Here is a 21,758-nt window from a genome sequence, read left to right as displayed (position 1 = left end):
ATGTTCAAACAACTTGGTCTCGGGGAACCAAAACCCACTAGGATTAATATTCAATTAGCTAACAGATCAATTAGGTATCCTAAGGGTATTATTGAAGATGTACTTGTTAAAGTTGATAAATTTATATTCCCTACTGATTTTATTATATTGGACATGGATGAGGATATTGAGGTACCCATGATCTTAAGTCAACCATTTTTAGCCACTGTTAAAACTGGTATTGACGTGGGTAGTGATGAACTTGTGCTAAGTGTAGGTGATAAAAAGGTTACTCTTCATGATCATGATTTTGTTAGAGTTCCTAGGGAGTGAGATGATACTCGTTATTCTGTTAATGTTGGTAATCATGTGACCCAAAATTCTTTACAGGAATTTACTAATGAATATGTGTTTGAATAGTATTCATCTCAAGGTGATAAAAATCAAGAGACTACTGGAGAGAAAATGGTGCAGCTCTTTCAATTAGATGAATGGCAAACAAAGGCTGATGAGAACCCAACAACGGTCAAAGAAATAACTAAACAACGCCATAATGTGCATGTAAAAAGGACGAACCAATTCAAAATTGGGGACTAAGTGCTATTAAACATGTCAGATCTACAAATGTTCCCTTTAGAGCTTAAGTCCAAGGGTCGAACCAATTTGTGGTACAAAACGTATTTCCGTACGGAACCATTGAGGTAACACACCCTAATTATGATACATTCAAGGTAAATAGTCTTCGACTCAAAACTTTATTTTGGTGGTAATATTGACAACAAGAGAGAGGAGCTTCAGCTCCAAGATTCGTCTTAGCTGTTAGCTTAAAAAGGGAAGTCTAGCTTAAACTCTAAATAAGCGTTTCTTTGGAGGCAACCCATGTGTTTTTATTTTACTTAGTTATTCATTTTATTTTTTTATTTTAAAAAATTTGAAAAAAAATTAAAAAAAGAATAATTGAAAAAATAAAAAAAAGAATAAAAAAATTGAAAAAAAGAATAAAAACTTCAAAAAAGGTCTACACGGCCTTGACACACGGGCATGTCTCAAGCTGTGTACATACTGGAGCTATTTTTTTAAAATTTAATTTAACCCACATAGGCATAGAGAGTTACACAGGCTGGAGAGGTAGCCTTGTGCGACACAGGGTCTGTCACACGGGCACGTGTTAAACCATATGATCTACGCAACCCCGCATATGAGCGTGGGAGAAATGAACGAGCATCATACATGGCCATGTGTTACACACGGCTTGGACTCACAGGAGTATCTCAGGCCGTGTGGAACCTGAGCTTAATCTTTTTCAATTCTTTTTGTGTTACACACGGGCTGGGTGTGGGTACACAGCCTGGTCAGACGGCTGTATGGCCCAAATGGCCTATCACATGGCCATGTATCTCTTTAAAGTTAGTTTTTTACATTTTATTTTATTTTATTCTTTATTATAATTATAATTATAATTATATTCCATGTTTATTTTTTTTCATTTCTCCTTTCTTCCTCACCCATGCCCCCATACCCAAAACCTTTACCTCATTCACCACCCTGAAAAACCCAGCCGCCATCGATCGAGCCACCTCGCCATTGGTCCCCTCCTCCCCTCATTGATCCGTCCACTAGTCAATAGTCCCCTAACCAAAAATCGTCCTTCTCCCCCTTTTCTCCTTCCCTTTCTTCTTCCCCGTTCTTGCCTCCCCTTTCGTCTTTCACTGTAGGCTAGTCCTTGTCGGAGCCCCGTTCCTCCTCACCCCACAATAGCCCACTTCTCCCTTCCCTTTTTCCTTTCTATCAACCTACCCCCAAATCTCCCTTTCTCACCATGTGCAACCCATTAGCCCTTCCACTTTTAAGGCCACAAATGTTTTTTTTCTTCCCCCATGTGTAGCCCAACACTACTATCGTTTCTCCCCACTTTTCTTTGTGCATTTTTTTTGTTAGTATATTTATTATTATTACTATTATTATTGTTATTATTTTTTGTTTGCTAGTACTACTATTCATTTGTGCATGTGATTAGCATTAGTTTTTTTTTTAGATATTGTTTATTATTATTAGTGTTAATATTATTACCCTGTTTAGTAGTATTAGTTTTGTTATGTTGTTAATATTAGTTTTAGTATTCTATTCATTATTAGTATTTTTTAATTGGTTAACTTAATTAATTTATTTATTACTGAATAGTATTTGTATTAGCTTTAGTTTTGTGTTAAGAGTAGATTTTTTTCTGATGAGTTGGTTCATTTGCCAATGTGTTTTAATTCATATGTTGATTTGTTTATCTGCTAGATTTATTTATTTTGTAATGTTGATTTTTTTGGGCCTCTGATGATTTGGTTGTCATTTGTTTTTCAGGTACATGATGTCGAACACACGAGGAAAGAGTATGTCTCCTCTCATTCCAAGAAAAGAAAGGCTACTGGGACTTTATCTTCATCCCCCCGACCGCAACCACCGCGACCCATTCCCAATCCTCCTGTTAGTCCCTCCACTATTGCACATACGCATTCAGTTACACTCGATGATATTTATCGTAATCAGTAGCATCATATAGAGTGGATAGATCACCTCGAGTGGTTACATTTTGAGCATGTTAGGCAACAGTCAACTCAGTTCGATGACATTGAAGCGTATTTGCAGCAGATATGTCAGCACTTTCATATTTCTCCACCCGGTGCTGGGCCTTGCGATTCAAACTTACCATCGACGCCAATCACTAAATCTATTTAGTTTTCTGTTTTAGCTATCTTTATTTTTATTTTCAATTGTACTTGATTTTATGTTATTATTATTTGTTTATTTTTGTTTTGTTAGTTTTTTTTTGTCACAACCTGAAAATCGAGTTAGAAAAAATTGGGTTAGTGAGACCAAGAGTGATTATGTCCTGTATTTTTAGTTTATATTGTGAAATTTTTTTCAAATGAGTTAATTTGGTTCAATGGTTAAATGTTATGCTAGTGTGTGAGAGATTATGGGTTTGAATCATTTTCCTTATATTTTTTTCTATTTTTTCCTAAACCCATCTTTGAACATCTGATTTATATATTATTTTTGCACAATTGATGACAAGAATGAGCTTGTTGGTTCAGTGGTAACGCTTCAATTTACCCTTTGGTCCTATGTTTGATTCATGTGTGTACAAAGTGGAAATCATTTTTGTTTTTAACTATGAGGAAAAGTCTGATATGGGTAATTAATAAGTGTTAGTGGGTGGTTTTTCTTAAAAAAATGAGGGATTAACTCCTAATTTCACTCCCCTTTTTACCGTCCCACTATTTTCCACTTCCCCCTCTTTTGGTCACGTTTCATTTCCCCATTTTTCCCATTTTCTTATTTTTCTTGATTTTCCTCCATCTTTTCTTTCTTCTTGTGTTGCTACTTACTTTGTTGCCATTAAATTGTTGTGGAACTACCTTTTTTACTCCTCTTTTGTAATCATAAACCAATATAGGTGCAAGTAAAGTTGTTTTATTTTTCTAATATTAAAAATTTAACTCGTTCTTGAGCAAGGTATGAGTTGTTAGTGTTGTTTTTGTTTTTTTGTGGTGTTAAGTGTTTCTAGTAGTATTTGGTTAGGCGAAGTGTGTGATATTCGGGATCTTCTGGTAGAGTAGTTACTATTTTGGCACTATTTTATTGTGAGGTATGTGCTAGGAAATTGGTTTCGAGACTAATTTTTAGAAAAGCTAGGGTTATCAAGTGAAATATTAGGGTTAATTCATGTTTGTTAATCAATGCGTTTTGCTATCGTATGTAGTATTCGAAGTGCATTATTGTGTGGTCAATTAGAAGTAAAATTAACTGTGTGAATCTAACCTGAAACGTCGATTAGAACTTGGAAAAAATCAAAAATAAAGGTTGTTTTCAAAACCGCTCTACATCACATGGCCATGTGGCAGACCATGTGGGTCACACGGTCGTGTGGTAGGCCGTGTAACAGACCATGTGGGTCACACAATCATGTGGTAGGTCGTGTGGTAGACTGTGTGGGTCACATGATCGTGTGGTTGGCCATGTGGCAAACCATGTGGGTCATATGGCTTTCTAATAGGTTAAGTGGTAGCCCGTGTGGGTCATACGAGCGTGTGGGTCACATGACTCTCTAGTAGGTTATGTGGCAGCCCATCAAACCTTCACTCCTTTATTTCTTGTTCCACAACGTACACCTACCAAACCACCAAACACAACCCTACCATAAGCAATTAAAAGTACCTAATATTTAAACATAGTCTAAGCTCCTCATGCAATGATGAAAATACTAGTGAAATGTCCTAAAATGCTACTAAATGTACCTAAGTACAAACAATAGACTAGGTCCAAAGGCATGAAATATAACTCTTTTCAAGAGTTATCACACCCTAAACCTGAGTTATTGCTTGTCCTCAAGCTAAATACATATGAATGCATTAATGCATAAATTTTTGCCCTTACATATAACTATCTTGTACTATTAGTCTATTAAAAGAACAACATATACATCAGTTCTCAGTAGACTTCTTTTATCTAAAAAACTTGGTCAAATGTCAAAGGTTCATTTCAACAAAGGTAGCATAGAAAATCTATTCTTAAAAGTAAAATTTCCTACGTACTCTTGTATTCTTTCTGGCCATAGCAAATATCCCCTAATTTACTCGGTTTATTTGTTACCTATACTCAAGTTACTTTATACCCTTGCTCACGACTTTCACAAGGTATTTATTTGTACTTGTTTTTCTTATTTTGTTTTCTTTTTTTTTAACATTAAGGGATTTAGCATGTGACAAAATTATTTGACTTGATAATCAAAATGGAGCATACTCCAAATTACCTAGTACTTAATCATGTCGCAATTTAAATAAAAAAATCACTCTTGAAGCTAAGGCTTTTGACTAAAAAGATAGATGGTGGTAGCTGTCGTTATGACCACCGAATTTAATTCCTCTACTCAACCAATATTAACTGGTAATATAGAGTAAGTACAGGATCGTCCCACGAAGAAGCTCACAACAAACCTATTTGAAGTGATTTAAAATTAAATTAATGTAAAAGCATGCGAAATAAAAAGGAAAAGTGGGGGGGGGTTATGTGTTACGATTGATAAAAATAATCTCAAATAACAAATAAGCTTTGGCTCAAATTAAAACTGCTGAGATGGAAATATCAAGAGAAGAATAATGCTTAGTCATTGACGCCTTAATCCACCCAGCACAAGTCCTTTGAAACCTGAAATTGAGAAATCAAATTAGCAGCAAGGCTGAGAAAAAAAAATCACTTACAAAGCAATTTCCTACCCCTAGTAATTTATTCAATTAGAGAACGTTCATGATTGAAACCTTCCTTAAATTATCTTTGTGTCGACTTTGTTAAAGGAATTTAAGAGATTTAGAGACTTCGCCTTGCCTTAACCAAAGAAAATCCACCAGCGGCTTCTAAGATTAAATCCGAAGTTGTCTTAATTAGTTGCGGCCAATTAATTATCACTAATTCTAAGCTTAATTGAGAAATTCGATTCCTCAATTTGCACTTAAATGATGATAGGGAAAATTCCCAATTTAATTAGGTGATCACTCCAATTGAATTAGAAAAATTCCTTAAAAGATAAAATCAAACAATTCAAGAATGCCGAATTTGATTTGATAGCAAAATAAATTTTTCAAAGCACTTGTGCCAGGTTTCATGAGTGTCTAACTAAGCTTAAATAAACTAGCCACTCATAGCAAACGAAATGAGACAAAAATCAATTGTAAACAACACAAATTACAGACTGAATTTTGGAGAAGAAAAAATTCCCAAATCGTCGAGCTTCTCTTCTCTTGATTAGTTGAAATTCTAGGCTGCTACTTAGATTTCTGATTCGGCTTTTTCTCATTCAATTTCAGATTTTCCTTTGCTCGAGTGCCACACTTTTCTGCTACTTTCCTCTGCTGTTCGACTGCTCTTTTAAAACTGCTGTACGCCTCTTTTTATGGAAGAATTAACGGCCTCCAGCAAAAAATTAAAAAAATTCATTCCTATCCCCTTTATCCTAGCTGATCCCATTGCATAAAAACAACTTCAACCTAAAAGAGTTCTACTTTATGTGAACTCTTCAAGGCTGATTAAATTTCCTTGAATTAATTGAGGTCGGCCACCGCTTAGCAAGAAGGGAATTTGGGGAATTAAAAATGATTCCCTAGCTGATTTTTTTGTCGCATGTTTGGCTTCCAATTGGACCGACTGCTCCTTCATTGTTTTAATTCATTTCGGCCTGCTGTTTCTTTATTTGACCGAATTTTTGCTGCCAATTAAAATTCAATTCCTTCAGCCAGCACATGATCAACATTCAGCAGCTTAATTATTCCAATTTGAGCTCATACGGAAATCCAAATGTCATTCACCTGCACATGACTTAAAATTTTAACATTAAATAATTGAATTGGAGCTAAAACACATTATTACGGCATGGGATGTTCTTGCTGTAATTTAAACTAATTCGACATTCAATTTCTCAAAATTTAATCAATAATTTAAATAATTTAATTGACTAAGTTAAGCTCAAAATTGAACTTAACAAACTCCCCCATACTTAAGCCATTGATCGTCCCTGAGCAATCAAAAAAAATCAAGAAGAATTTCAGAAATATCAAGACTAATAAAGAGTTGTCGCATCGCTCATGCTTGGGATGAATTCCGAAATCAACAGTTAAGATTTTTGGTTTATTCAAGAGAGGAAAATATAAAGGAAACTAATCACGCGTCTTTGATCAATTCTCACCTGAAAAGAATAGAATTGTTAACACTCTTCACTCATTGTGTTTAGGCTAGTATAATGCTCTCAAATTGAAATCAACCGTAATTAACCCCATAGGCTTGCTTGTCCATCTTACCTTAACATTAAACATAAAATTTCATAAATATAATCGAGACCAAATTATGGTTGTAATGGGGCTGAGGTAATGTGCAGTGGACGGGAGGAATTTATTTGGATGGTGGAGCTAATTTCCTTAGAGTAGTTAATCGTCCGGAAGTCATCAATTCTCTTATTCTCTCTTCTTCTTCTTTTTTTCTTTGTTTTCAATAATTCAAGAAGATAACTAAATCAATCAGCCTTTCATTGTTTCCATGTCCTTTGGTTCAACCGATCCATTCCCTTATGATCACATAACACTACATTTATGAAATTTACTCGGAAGGCTGTAACTTGCTGCTTCTTTCTCACAAAAATCAGCCTTTAATTACCAACTAAACATCACCCAAAATTGGCCAGCATATGCCGAAATCAGGATGAACTTCCAGACTAAATTAACTAGCCTAAAAAGGTGAGTGGATTCGGCTTTGTCTTAATTTGGAGGTACAAAAAAAAATGGGAAATTAAGGCTTCAAATTGGCTAACTAATTGGAATAATGTCAAGGTTGGTTTTTTTTTTTTTAAATAAGTACTTGTGGGTTAATTCCTATAGCCTCTTGAATCATATTTAATGGAAATCAAATGTATTACTATCTTTAATAAGATCTAAAGCAAGTTCTAGAGTAATTGATAGCCGATAACAATAATCACACATGAATTTATAAGAACCTCTCAAGTTGGCATGGATGTCCCAACTTACGCTCTAGGCTCTAATTCCTCACAAGGACCACATAATTGATCAATTGAGCGGATTATTTTTTTTAACAAGAACTAACCAAAATCAATTAATTGAAAACAAAATTTAACCCAACCAATCGACATACAACCACCCCAATCAGTTTGAATTCATGAAATACATCTTCATTCTTTTATTTAAATATTTTTCTAAAGGAAATTCGACAAGACTTATTCATGAAAGTTGCAAGCATCAAATATTTAGAAAATCAATGAATTGATTCTCCCCCATACTTAATGTTTGCATTGTCCCTAATGCAAAAGAAAAATTTGAAAATTAAAATTAACTTAATGGAAAGAAACAATAATGGTAAAGAAAACTCCCCTGAATATGTGGGTTGCCTCCCACAAGCACCTTTGTTTTAAGTCGGTGGCTCGACATCACACTTCTCATGGATCCTCAAGATTGATCTCCTCCAACCAAGTTACTTGCTCTCCTTCATGAAAATGTTTCAACCTGTGACCATTCACTTTGAAAATTTTATTAGTTTCGAGGCTCCTAATTTCGATTGCCCCATGATGATGCACCTCGGTTATTATAAATGGACCAAGCCACCTTTATTTTAACTTACTGGGAAACAACTTAAGCTTAGAATTAAAGAGTAGTACCTTTTTCCCCCACCTTAAATTCTTTGCGAATCAGCTTTGAGTCACGAAATGCCTTCGACTTACCTTTGTAGATGACCGAATTGTCATACGCTTCTAGGCGCAACTCCTCTAATTCTTGCAGCTTCAACTTGCGCTCTTCACCGCCAAACTAAAATCCAAATTGCACCGCTTAATAGCCCGTAATGATTTATGCTCAAGCTCAACGGAAGATGACATGCCTTCCCAAAACAACCTCAGAAGGTGACATCCCAATTGGCGTTTTGTAAGCCGTTCAATGTTCCCACAATGCCTCATCTAACCTTTGACTCAATCCTTCCTATTGGGCTTAACAATTTTCTCTAAAATTCCCTTGATCTCTTTGTTACTACTCTCGGCTTGCCCATTGGTTTGAGGGTGATAAGTCGTCGACACTGTGGGTGACACCAAATTGTGCAAATAAAGCTTTTAAGGTTCTATTACAAAAATGTGTTCCCTTGTCACTAATTATAGCCCTTGGTACCCCATATTTATTTAAAATGTTGATCTTAAGACATTTCACCACAGTTTTAGCATCATCGGCCCTAGTTGGAAATGCTTCCACCCATTTCGACAAGTAATCAACACAAACAAGAATGTACAGATAACCGAAAGAAGAAGGAAAAGGCCCCATAAAATCAATACCCCATACATCAAATATATCACAAACATAAAAATTATGTAATGGCATTTGATTTCGGCTACTTAAATTTCCAGTTTTATGACATGATGCACATGTTTTACAAAATGCATATGAATCTTTATGAATAGTCGGCCAAAAAAAACCACACTCAAGTATTTTATGAGCTGTTCGCTTAGGCCCAAAATGTCCCCCACCTTCTCGAGAATGACAAAAATTAAGCACCGACTCTATCTCACTATCATCGACACAACGCCTAATTATTTGGTCACTACAAAATCGCCAAAGATATGGTTCTTCCCATAAGTAAAATCAGGCTTGACTTCTAATTTTTTCTCTTAAATGTCTAGGCGCATTCGTAGGGAACTCTTTAGTCACTAAGTAGTTTACTATGTCGGCATACCATGGCAAAACACTAGACAAACTATAAAGTCGCTCATCGGGAAATAAATCACTAGGCTCATCCCTCAAAATTCCAGTCTCTATCCTACTCAAATGATCGGCCACAAGATTCTCCTTACCTTTCTTATCTTTAATTTCCAAGTCAAATTCCTGCAAAAGCAAAATCCATCTTATTAATCGGGGCTTAGCTTCTTTTTTATGCAACAAATATTTAAGAGCACCATGGTTAGAAAATACAACAACTTTGACTCCTAGCAAGTATGCTCTAAATTTTTCCAAGGCAAAAATAATGGCATAGAGCTCTTTCTCGGTCGTGGTATAATTGCATTGAGCTGGGTTCAATAGCTCGCTAGCATACCTGATAATATAAGACTCCTTACCATTTCTTTGTCCCAAAGCCGCACTAACATGACCTTATCACGGCATCACATAAAATTTCAAAAGGTAATGTATAATTCGCCCCGTATGATAGGGTCGTGATCAATTTCAATTTCAATTCATCAAAAGATTTTCGCAATTCTCACTAAATTCAAATGCGACATCTTTATCGAGTAATGCACATAAAGGTGACGATATCGTGAAAATTCTTGATGAACCGACGGTAAAACCTACATGACCCAAGAAGGATCAATTCCTTTCACAAGATTTGGATAAGGTAAATTTTAATTACCTCGACTTTGGCTTGGTCGACTTCTAAACCTTTAGTGAGACGATATGCCCCAATACTACGCCCTTTTCAACCATGAGATGACATTTCAAAATTCAATATCGTTAGTCTCAATGCAACGCCTAAGAACTAACACAAGATGATGCAAACATTGATCAAATGAATCACCATAAATCGTAAAATCATCCATGAACACTTCCATTAAATGTGAAATAAAATCAAAATATGCTCGTTATACCTCTTTGAAAAGTAGCGGTGCATTGCACAATCCGAAGGCATTCTCTTGAAGGCGACGTTCCAAACGGCAAGTGAAGGTGGTCTTCTCTTGATCCTCGTGCAATAGGTACTGCAAATAACCTGAATAGCCATCTAAAAACAAAAATGTGATCGACCAGCTAACCTTTCTAACATTTGATCCATGAATGGAAGGGGGTAGTGGTCTTTTTTAGTGGCTTTATTCAGTTTCCGATAGTCTATACAAACCCGCCAACCATTCTGCACTCTCGTAGGAATCTCTAAACCTTCCTCGTTGGTAACTATTGTAGTTCCTCCCTTCTTAGGTACAACATGAATTGGATTTACCCACTTTGAATCGGGTATGGGATAAATGACATCGGCTTCCAACCATTTCAAAATTTCAGTCTTAACTACCTCCATCATTGGTGGATTCAATCGGCGTTGAGGGTCTCTTTTGGGGACTGAATCTGGTTCCAAAGCTATCTTGTGGGTACACAAAGTTGTACTAAGTCCCTTAATGTCGGCTAGTGTCCAACCGAAGGCTTCCTTATGCTCCTTAAGAACTCTAAGCAGCTTAGATTCTTGCATCTCGGTTAAGGCATTCGACACTATCAATGGTAGAGTTTGATTTTCCCCCAAATAAATGTACTTCAAATTTTCGGGCAGCTCTTTTAACTCTAATTTAGGTGGCGCAATCAGTGAAGGAACCTGCTTACCAGTCACCATAAGATTAGGGAGAATCGGCTTGAATCATGTCAATTTGGGCGAGTCTAAAGCACAAACTGAGTCAATTAAAGATTCAGAAATGATAAATTCTTGCTTGTCGACATCAAAAATGCTCTTAGTGAGAACGCTTTTCAACTCGTCTTCTTCCCCTAATTCATAGACATCTTGAACAAAATTGTCAATTACATCAAGAGTAAATACAGAATTAATATCAGTGGGATATCTCATAGCATCAAATATATTGAATTTAATTATCTCACCATCAAATTCCATTGTTAAATTCCTTTATGCACATCAATTTTCGTTCTAGTGTCTTAAGGAAGGGTCTACCTAAAAGTAAGGGTACATCAACTGAGTTATCACTAGCTCCCATGTCTAAAACATAAAAATCAGCTGGAAAAACTAACTCATTCACTTGCACTAGAACATCTTCTAAAACGCCATCAGGATAGGCATTACTTCTATCTGCAAGTTGTATTATCAGTCCCGTGTCTTTTAATGCACCTAATTGAACTTTATCGTAGATACTCCTAGGCATGACATTTATAGAAGCACCCAAATCAAGCATAGCTCTATCTAGTTTAAGATCTCCTATCTTACAAGGTATCGAAAACATTCCAGGATCTTTACATTTAATAGGAAGTTTCTTTTGAAATACCGCAGAGACATTTTCGCCTAGACTAATCTTCTCATTTCCAATTAATTTCCTTTTAGATGTGTACAGTTCTTTTAAAAACTTAGCATATCTAGGTACTTGTTTAATTGCATCAATCAATGGGATATTAACTTGTACCTTACGGAAAGTCTCTAAAATTTTAGCATTGACGTTGTCTGACTTTTCCTTCCTCAAACGTTGTGGAAACGGCGCCTTTGGTACATAAGATTGAGGTTGGTTATTGTCGTTCTGACCTGCTTGTGCTCAAAGCTCAAGAACCCTCGTTTCCTGCTCAAAATTTGCTGCATCATGCAAAATAGTGGACTGTTGTAAACGTGATTTCCCTACTTCCTTTGGAGCTGCTTGCGACGGTTGTAAATCTGCCCTTGGCAAGGCTGAATTTTCCTCTTCAATATCAGTAAATCGGACCTTTCTTACCTCAGTTTCGTCTTCCTCATTACTATTTTGGCCCTTCTTTAGTATCGATCTCAACTCCTTCCCACTTCGCAAGGTTATAGCACTGACATTATCCCTTGGATTTGCCACAGGCTGTGATGGTAACCGATTATTTACCTGTGCTTGCAAGTTCCCAAGATTAACGTCAGTCGACGAGGCTCTGGTTTGCAACTGCTTCACTGCCGATTCCAAAGACTGGAATCTTCCATCGGTTTCCTTCTTCTGGTCAGCCATCATTTTCATCATTTGTTCAAGCATGGCATGGGTCTTAGTTTCAGCACTAAGATTTTGATGGCTGGGTTGTTGCTGTGACTAATTATATTGTCGAGAATTTTGCTGCTCGAATCCCGGAGGTGCGGCTCGGTTTTGGTATCTGAGATTGGGGTGGTCTCTCCATCCCTCATTATAGGTAGCTGAATATGGATCATACCTCCTCTGATTTGGAAAGACGGCATTAGCTTCCCTTTCCTGTAATGTCGGACACATATCTGTGGTATGTCCTTCCAAACAACAAATGCCACATAATGAAGCTTTCAGATACCTCCACCATCAATTTACTTACCATAGCCGTTAAGTTAGCTAACTGAGCCTCCATCATACTTGACTGGCCCTCATCCATTCGTTTACCCAAGTCGGATCTCCTGAGACCGAATTGTTGTGTATTTTGCGCCATATTAGCAATCAAATTCCGGGCTTGTTCAGGAGTTTTATCAACCAATGCACCTCCACTCGCTGCATCGATCATTCCTCGATCTTGTGGTGTCAATCCTTCATAAAAGTATTGCACTAAGTGCTGCTCACTAATCTGATGATGTGGACAACTCGCACATAGTCGTTTAAACCTTTCCCAGTATTCATATAATGACTCACCTACTAGTTGCTTAATTCCACAAATTTCCTTCCTGATTGATCCTATTCTGATGCCGGAAAATACTTCTCAAGGAAAGCCTTATGTAACCCTGTCCAAGTTGTGAATGAACCTGGTGGCATGTAATATAACTAGTCCTTTGCCAAACCTTGTAACGAGAATGGGAAGGCTCGGAGCTTGATGTGTTCCTCTTCAATGCCATCTGGCTGCATAGTTGAACAAGTAATTAAAAATTCATTAATATGACGGTAAGGGTCCTCACCTGGTAACCCATTGAACTTTGGCAACAAGTTCAGGAATCCCGAATTAAGCTTTAATGGCCTATCAAGGGCAGGATACGTGATAGATGGTGGTTGCGCAGCCAAGTTAGGAGCGGCCAATTGCTTCAAAGTCTGGTTAGCCATGTTGATATCCTCAGAAACGGTAGGCTCAACGTGGGAATTGGAGTGTTCAGCTTGCTGGCCGGTGGTGTTAACAGGAAACTCCGATGTTCGTCGTCCACTCCTTAATAACATATACTAAAGGGTCTAATCTACCTGCAAAGACAAAAACAAGAAAATAAAATAAGGTCTGAAAATCAAATAAATTTGACTACGTCGCTTCCCCGGCAACGGCGCCAAAATTTGGTAGCTGTCGTTATGACCACCGAATTTAATTCCTCTACTCAACCAATATTAACTGGTAATATAGAGTAAGTACAGGATCATCCCACGAAGAAGCTCACAACAAACCTATTTGAAGTGATTTAAAATTAAATTAATGTAAGAGCATGTGAAATAAAAAGGAAAAGTGGGGGGGTTTATGTGTTACGATTGATAAAAATAATCTCAAATAACAAATAAGCTTTGGCTAAAATTAAAACTGCTGAGATGGAAATATCAAGAGAAGAATAATGCTTAGTCATTGACGCCTTAATCCACCCAAAGACAAGTCCTTTGAAACACGAAATTGAGAAATCAAATTAGCAAAAAGGTGAGAAAAAAAATCGCCACGAAGCAATTTCCTACCCCTAGTAATTTATTCAATTAGAAAACGTTCATGATTGAAACCTTCCTTAAATTATCTTTGTGTCGACTTTGTTAAAGGAATTTAAGAGATTTAGAGACTTCGCCTTGCCTTAACCAAAGAAAATCCACCAATGGCTTCTAAGATTAAATCCAAGTTGTCTTAATTAGTCATGCCAATTAATTATCACTAATTCTAAGCTTAATTAAGAAATTCGATTCCTCAATTTGCACTTAAATGATGATAGGAAAATTCCCAATTTAATTAGGTGATCACTCCAATTGAATTAGAAAATTCCTTGAAAGATAAAATCAAACAATTCAAGAATGCCGAATTTGATTTGATAGCAAAATAAATTTTTCAAAGCACTTGTGCCAGTTTCATGAGTGTCTAACTAAGCTTAAATAAACTAGCCACTCATAGCAAACGAAATGAGACAAAAATCAATTGTAAACAACACAAATTATAGACTGAATTTTGGAGAAGAAAATTCCCAAATCGTCGAGCTTCTCTTCTCTTGATTAGTTGAAATTCGGTCGCTACTTAGATTTCGATTCGGCTTTTGCTCATTCAATTTCAGATTTTCCTTTGCTCGAAAGTGCCACACTTTTCTGCTACTTTCCTCTGCTATTCGATCGCTCTTTTAAAACTGCTGTACACCTCTTTTATGGAAGAATTAACGGCCTCCAAAAAAAATTAAAATAATTCATTCCTATCCCTTTATCCTAGTGATCCCATTGCATAAAAAGCTTCAACCTAAAAGAGTTCTACTTTATTTGAACTCTTCAAGGTGATTAAATTTCCTTGAATTAATTGAGGTCGGCCACCGCTTAGCAAGAAGGGAATTTGGGGAATTAAAATGATTCCCTAGTGATGTTTTTGTCGCATGTTTGGCTTCCAATTGGACCGATTGCTCCTTCATTGTTTTAATTCATTTCTATCATTGTTTTTTATTTGACCGAATTTTTGCTACCAATTAAAATTCAATTCCTTCACCAAAGATATGATCAACATTCAGCAACTTAATTATTCCAATTTGAGCTCATACGAAATCCAAATGTCATTCACCGCACATGACTTAAAATTTTAACATTAAATAATTGAATTGGAGCTAAAACACATTATTACGGCATGGGATGTTCTTGCTGTAATTTAAACTAATTCGACATTCAATTTCTCAAAATTTAATCAATAATTTAAATAATTTAGTTGAATAAGTTAAGCTCAAAATTGAACTTAACAGATGGAGCAAACAATTACCTCATTAACTACTTAGCCAATTACTATAGCAGAGTGCCCCAAAAATTTTTTATTACACACTCTTACTTAAACTCAAATTTCTAGTCAACAGCACGATGGAGCAAACAAAGTGGTGATGACTTACTCGACAATTCTAAGCATTGGAATGCCTTCTTTATTTAAGTAATTTCATGGCAAAATGACTGAGTTTGGCTTCAAAAATGCTAAGTTCATTAAAAGAAACTCGCTATAATAAAAAAATAAATATAAAACATCTCATTTTTAAGAATAAATTTTCACGCAATCTAACCTAAGCTAAACTCACCTCATCCATTGTCACATGTTCTAGACATATTGAAGAATATAAAGTCATCATCGAACATCACAATTAAAGATTGAACTTCTCGTAGATAAAAAATATTTAATAATCACATGGCATTGGCAAACAACTTTACTATACTAGGATGAACATACATACTAGAAACGTAATACAACCTAAATGCACAATACACCCCCAAACCTAAGGCATGCATTTTCCTCAATGCATGAATAGATATATGCAAATATCTATATACAGATAATGTCATGGACTATATTGTAAATACTTCATTCTATATGATAGGTTGATTTACGAGCAGAAACATTGTACCTCTGCTTCCTTTTCACTAGGGTTAGTTCAACCCCATCCTTATCGGTCTCCGTGAGTTCATCAATCAAGCGATCGATGCCATGGTCTTGGACAGTTACAATTCAATAGAATGAGGTGGAACAACCACATTATTGTCCATAGGTGGTGCAACTGAGGGATTTACTTCTTTTCCGTCCTCACGGTCAGTCTCAATGCTGACATACTCTCTTTTCTTTGGCTCTTCCTTTACTGCTTTGGGTACATTCTCTTCATTGGCAGGATTCATCTCAATGGGCTCTATGTCACCAACCCCTTACCCTCCTACAAATTATTAAACAAAGGAAATGAAATAACTAAAAGAAATATAAGTCCACAAGATGAAATAAAAATAAAAAGAATTTTCAAGATGTTGAAGTTAAACATCTTGAAGATCAATGGACTGTCTGTCTCGCTCTACATGAGTACACTAGTAGTGCTTCAAGCGTTGTCTATTAACTTTAAATGTGTCCCCCATTTTTATGTTCTTGACATCAACAGCTCCATGCAATATACATAAGCTACCAAACATTGTTCATCAAAATTGAAAGGTCTATTTTGCTCTAGTAAAGTGCACAAGGGTCTCTGCGCAAATGACTCTTCATCACTATCAGAATTGATGTGGCAAAATCTTGTAAACTCTTCCTCCACTGCTAATTCTATCAATCCAATGGCACGACAGTCTTCATACTCATCAACATATTTTAGCGCATTAAATACATTGAACATGACCTGCTGATCATTCATTCTCATGGTCAGTTCACCTTTTTGCACATCGATTAAAGTTATGCCTGTAGCAAGAAAAGGTCTTCCAAGAAAAATAGGTACATCTTTGTCAGATCCACATTCTAAAATAATGAAATAGAATAGAAAAATAAGCTTGTCTACTCTTACCAGCACATCTTCAATTTTACTTTTTGGATGTGCATAAGACCGACCAGCTAGCTACATTGTGACTGTTGTGGGTCTTGCCTTCCCAATTCCCAGCTTTCTAAAAATAGATAGAGGCATTAGATTTATACTTGCCCCTACATCACATAACGCCTTACCAATATACTGATTTCCAATTAAACATGGGATGGTGAAACTCCCTAGGTCCTTCAACTTTGGAAGTAATTTATTTATCAACATTATTTTGCACCATTCAGTGAGAGCAGCACTATCAAATTCTCCCAATCTGTGCTTTTTCAAAGGTATATCTATCATGAATTTCACATAGTTGGGCATTTTCTCCAAAGCTTCTACTAGTGGTATGTTGATGTGGACTTGTTTCAAGACATCTAAAAATATTTTAAACTGAATATCCTATTTACAATTTTGGAATCACTGAGGAAAATGTAAAGGTGGTCGTCCTTCAGGTTGTTGATATTGTTTTGTTGTGGCATTCTTGTCAGCAACATGATTTGATTTTGTCACAACATTTCTTTGTATACCTTTTTAGGTGTTGTCAGTTGTTCAGTAGGTTATAAAATCTTTTCCTGATTGCAACTAGATTTGTCTTCCTTTACAGAGGGATCTTGAACAACATCATTCAACTGAGTCCCACTTCTAAGACTGATGGCCTTGCACTAATCCTTCTCTTGGGTTCTCAAATTTTCAGTATCACTTGGCAATGCTGGTCGTGGCCTTAAATTTAGAGTGTTCGCTATTTGCCCCACTTGATTTTCATGAGCTTGAAAAAACGTAGCCTGACTCTAAATCACAACATCATTTTTGGCTATATACTCACTCAACAAAGATTCGATAGAACTAGAAGATGATACCTGACCTTGTTAAGCATTTTTCCTCGACATAGGATGATTATAACTAGGTGGTGCATTGTTGGCATTCTGTCCCTCAACATTGTTTAAATTCCCCACACCTTGATTATTCAAACTAAAATTCGAAACCTGCTTCCACCTTAGATTATAGGTGTTGGAATAGGGATTATTATTTCGGTTAAAATTACCCATGTAGTATACCGATGCTAGGTTTGATGGGAATTCATTAAACACATGGCCTTCACCATAATAAACACAAGCTAGCTCGACTGCTTTCATCTCCTGAACTACAGTTGGTCTCTTCATTGTCTTAATCATATTAGTTAAAGATGATACCTAAGCAGACTATGAAGTGATTGCATCAAGTTCCATAGTTCCAACCACTCATCTGCCAGTCCCAAATCACGTAGTAAGATACTGAAAATCATTGTTGGTCATCTTTTTTCAAAATCCCATATGCTTCATTATAATATTTATCCAACAATGTACCATTGGCGAAGGCATCAAATACCATCCTCGTATGCGCATTCAACCCATTATAAAATATCTCTATTTGAGTCCAGTGTTGAAATCCATGCATCGGACATTTCCAAATTAAGTCTTTAACTCATTCCCAAGCTTCATATAATGTTTCATACTCTAATTTTAAAAAAGATGTGATGTCATTTCTAAGCTTGACATTCATATTTGGGGGATTATACTGTAGCAAAAACCTCTGGCAAAGATCATTCCATGATGCCACTATTCTTGACAGCAAAGCATTTAGCCATGCTCTCTCACGATCTCTCAAAGAATATGGAAACAGTTTAAGTAGCAGGGCATCTTCAAGAACACTTTATTGTCTAAATGAGTCACAAACATCTAGAAAAAGTCTTAAATGCAGTCTTGAATCTTCAGTGCATAATCCACTAAACTGTTCTACTGTTTGTAACATCTAAAACATTACCGGTTTTAACTCGAATTGCTGAGCTTGTATTTGTGGCCTGACTATCCCTAGATTCAAATCATCAAAAATTGGAACAACATGCTCTCGAATGGGTCTGTCTCATCTATCACCTAACGAATAGGAGGACTAACATCCTGACCATTTTGATTATTATTGAGATCAGGATCATTACCCTATCTAGTCATTTTTCTCATTTCTTTTCACCTCCATTGCAAAGTTCGTTCAATCTCTAGGTCAAAAGGATACTCTTTGTCAGCAAGAATGCCTTTTCTCATACACTGCTAGCAAACATGTAGAAATTAAATTAAACTAAGTTAAATAAAACTAATGGAATTAAGTATAATAACCAACTAAATTTCACAAAATTGTCGATCCCTGGGAACGATGCCAAAAACTTGTCGCATGTGAAATGATATGCGGTTTGTGCAAGTATATGCATCAAATCAAGTGATAAAGTGAAGAGTGAGTATCGTTCCCTCAAGGATCGAATTGAGGCACAAAAATGGTCAAGTTATTATAATAAAATATGATTAATACTATGACAAAGTCAATGATAGATATGCAGTGGCAATTAGTGGAGTAATAATGTAAGCAATATGTGGAATTAATGAATAACTGTAAATACTATGGCAAAATAAGAGTAAAAATGCAATGGCAATTACGAAAATGATTATATGAATAATATGTAACTGAACAAGTAAAAAAATAATGATGAGATAGCAAAGATACTACGGCAAGGGATAAGGGATAAACGATGTTGATATGGAAGGTTGGAATTACTAAGAATCTACACTTACTATCAGAAATGCATCGGTAAAATCGTAATTAATGTACTGCTCAGAAGAGTTCTAAAGTGGTCTACTTCTTTCTAGAGCAAAAACCTCAAGTTAATTTTCTCGTGTCTATAGGCCTTAATACGGTACCCTATATTGTTTTGCTTCTGTATGAATGTTGCTCTATGTCTAGAGTCTATTGCAAGTATCAATCGATTACTTACTCATATCATTCAATATCAATCCAACTAACCAACCTTTTCAAAATTAGATTTAGTTGATAGGCATGTCGAACAGTCATCTATGTCTAGGAATTGCATACCTACAATTTAGAAATAAAAACAATTGAATGAAATAGTAAATTGATTCAAATCTATACTTCAACCATTAAAAAAAATTAAAAGGTTCATCATGTAATTCTAACTCGATGAGATTTAGCCAATGGATTGGCACATAAAATTCAAAACCAAAATAACATCCAACACCATTTTCATCATTCAATTCATGCGAGAACAAATTAAGAAATACGAAAGACTTTGGGAAGACAACTTTTGTGTATCCAGTTCACACTCCAACAGCACAATGTCCTGCGATTGTTGAGAGGGACTGCTTTCATCTTCCTCTTTCCGTCTCTACTCAGCCGCTACCCTCTATTTTCTTAAGGATCTCTTCTTTTTCTTTGTTCGCCATTTAAGGTTTCTTCCTTTGGATTTTTATAGCTTTTCCCTAGGCTAAATCCAACAACCTATGTTTATCTTCTCCTCTTTTTAAATTCTTTTTTCAACAACCCAAGATTATTTTCATTTTAAATTCTTTTTTTCTAGGATAAAAACCAATAGCCCAGGATTATCTTCTCCTTTTTTTAGACAAATTTTTCTAGTACAAGTATAGTTGGGCTGAAACTGGTATGTGTTGAGTGTTGACTCGATCTTTCCGTAATTGTCACAGTATTTGTATTGACAAAATGTCCAACCCTTTTTGTTGGTAAACCTTCACTCCCTTATTTCTTATTCCTCAACCTGCACTTGGCAAACCACCAAACACAACCCTACCACAAGCAATTAAGAGTACCTAATATTTAAACACAGTCCAAGCTCCTCATGCAATGATAAAAATACTAGTAAAATGTCCTAAAATGCTACTAAATGTACCTAACTACAAGCAATTGACTAGGTCCAAAGGCATGAAATATAACTCTTTTCAAGAGTTATCAGGTAGGTGAAAAACTTATGTGTAATCTATGTTCTGATAACTCTGAACGTGCAAGAACATGTATGACACTTCTATGTAGAATAATTGTTAATATAAGTTCTATGATATGTTATGATATGTAAGATATGGTTAGATATGCATGTCGTACCATTCATGTGATATATATGTATGTTATTGTGATTATACATGTGCATTAATGTGGGTTTTAATATGATGCAGGAAGTGTATTCTACCAGTATTACTGCAATTCTAATGTTTAAACCACAATATCTGTCTTGCAGCTTAGCTGGACCATTATGAGTAGGATACCACCATGACCTAGTGTGATTGGACGGATGGACTCTTGTAGTCCTATTTTGTGTGATTGGTTGGAAGGAAATGGTGTGTAGCAGAAAGGGGTAAGATTTGTTCTGATCTGATATGACATTCTGATATGATATATGTTTCTAAAATATGACATTATGGTTTGATATATGTTTTTGGTCATGTGATATTATGATCTGATATTTGTAAATGTGAACATTATAAGTAAAATTCTGTGTTGGTATTTACATTTGTCAATGTTATAAGAAAATTATGTTTGTGGGTCGAGTCATACACTGGTTTTCTTGCTCACTTGTTTGTTTCATATGTTTCAGGTGATCTTCGGACTTAGGACCAAAAGGCATGCGGGAGCTCGGATTGTTTTCTTGGCTAATTAATATGGTGATTTACATTAGTAATTTATCTGGACTTTTGGGACTATAATCCGTTTTTGGGCTTTGATTTGGTTTTTTTTTTATTTGTTAGTATTTGATATTTTTAAACATAAAAACTAAAAAAAAAATCACACAGGTTAACAATCTAAGATTCGGATTTCAAAGTTGAAACTTTGGAAGTTTTTCGCTGCATAACTAAGTAATCACCTCAAGATCTGGTCATAACGTCTAGGTCGGGTTTAGGGTGTTACAGTTTTTAGATTAATTTTGAAACTTATATGTTTTGTTTTTAGTTTATTATGCCCAGTTATTTTTACTATTTTGTGGTTGTTTTTTCTAATTTGTTATCTATGTATCTTATTTTTTTTTCTATATTCTTATTATTTTTCTTGGAAACATGTACTTCATTAGAATCTCCTAAAATTTTGGTTTTCACTATTCTAGCGAATTCATCCATATTCAGGGTAGTTTCAGTTCTCTCCCTCCCTTTTGATATTGTACTTATTTCGTTTATATTTGTTTGTACATTGAGGCCAATGTGCATCTTAAGTGTAGGGAGGTTGTTTATATTTTTATATGATAAAATCCTTGAATTTTTGTTTGTATTTGA

General features: G+C 35.6%; 1 long non-coding RNA gene and 1 other non-coding gene across 2 annotated transcripts; one reads left to right on the top strand and one right to left on the bottom strand.

Annotated features, from left to right (window-relative positions):
* Positions 1-5,013: 5,013 nt before the first annotated feature.
* On the bottom strand, positions 5,014-5,989 carry LOC105775997 (uncharacterized). The gene is made up of 2 exons (XR_001127815.2): positions 5,721-5,989; positions 5,014-5,178 (listed from the first exon to the last, which is right to left on the bottom strand). It is a non-coding gene; the product is annotated as an uncharacterized LOC105775997 (long non-coding RNA).
* Positions 5,990-18,088: 12,099 nt separating this feature from the next.
* LOC128034278 (small nucleolar RNA R71) lies at positions 18,089-18,195 on the top strand. Its single transcript, XR_008190408.1, has one exon. It is a non-coding gene; the product is annotated as a small nucleolar RNA R71 (small nucleolar RNA).
* Positions 18,196-21,758: the final 3,563 nt, after the last annotated feature.

This window comes from Gossypium raimondii, chromosome 10, assembly GCF_025698545.1.
Source record: "Gossypium raimondii isolate GPD5lz chromosome 10, ASM2569854v1, whole genome shotgun sequence".
NCBI classification, from domain to species: Eukaryota; Viridiplantae; Streptophyta; class Magnoliopsida; order Malvales; family Malvaceae; genus Gossypium; species Gossypium raimondii.
This window is presented reverse-complemented; position numbering and strand designations above follow the sequence as displayed.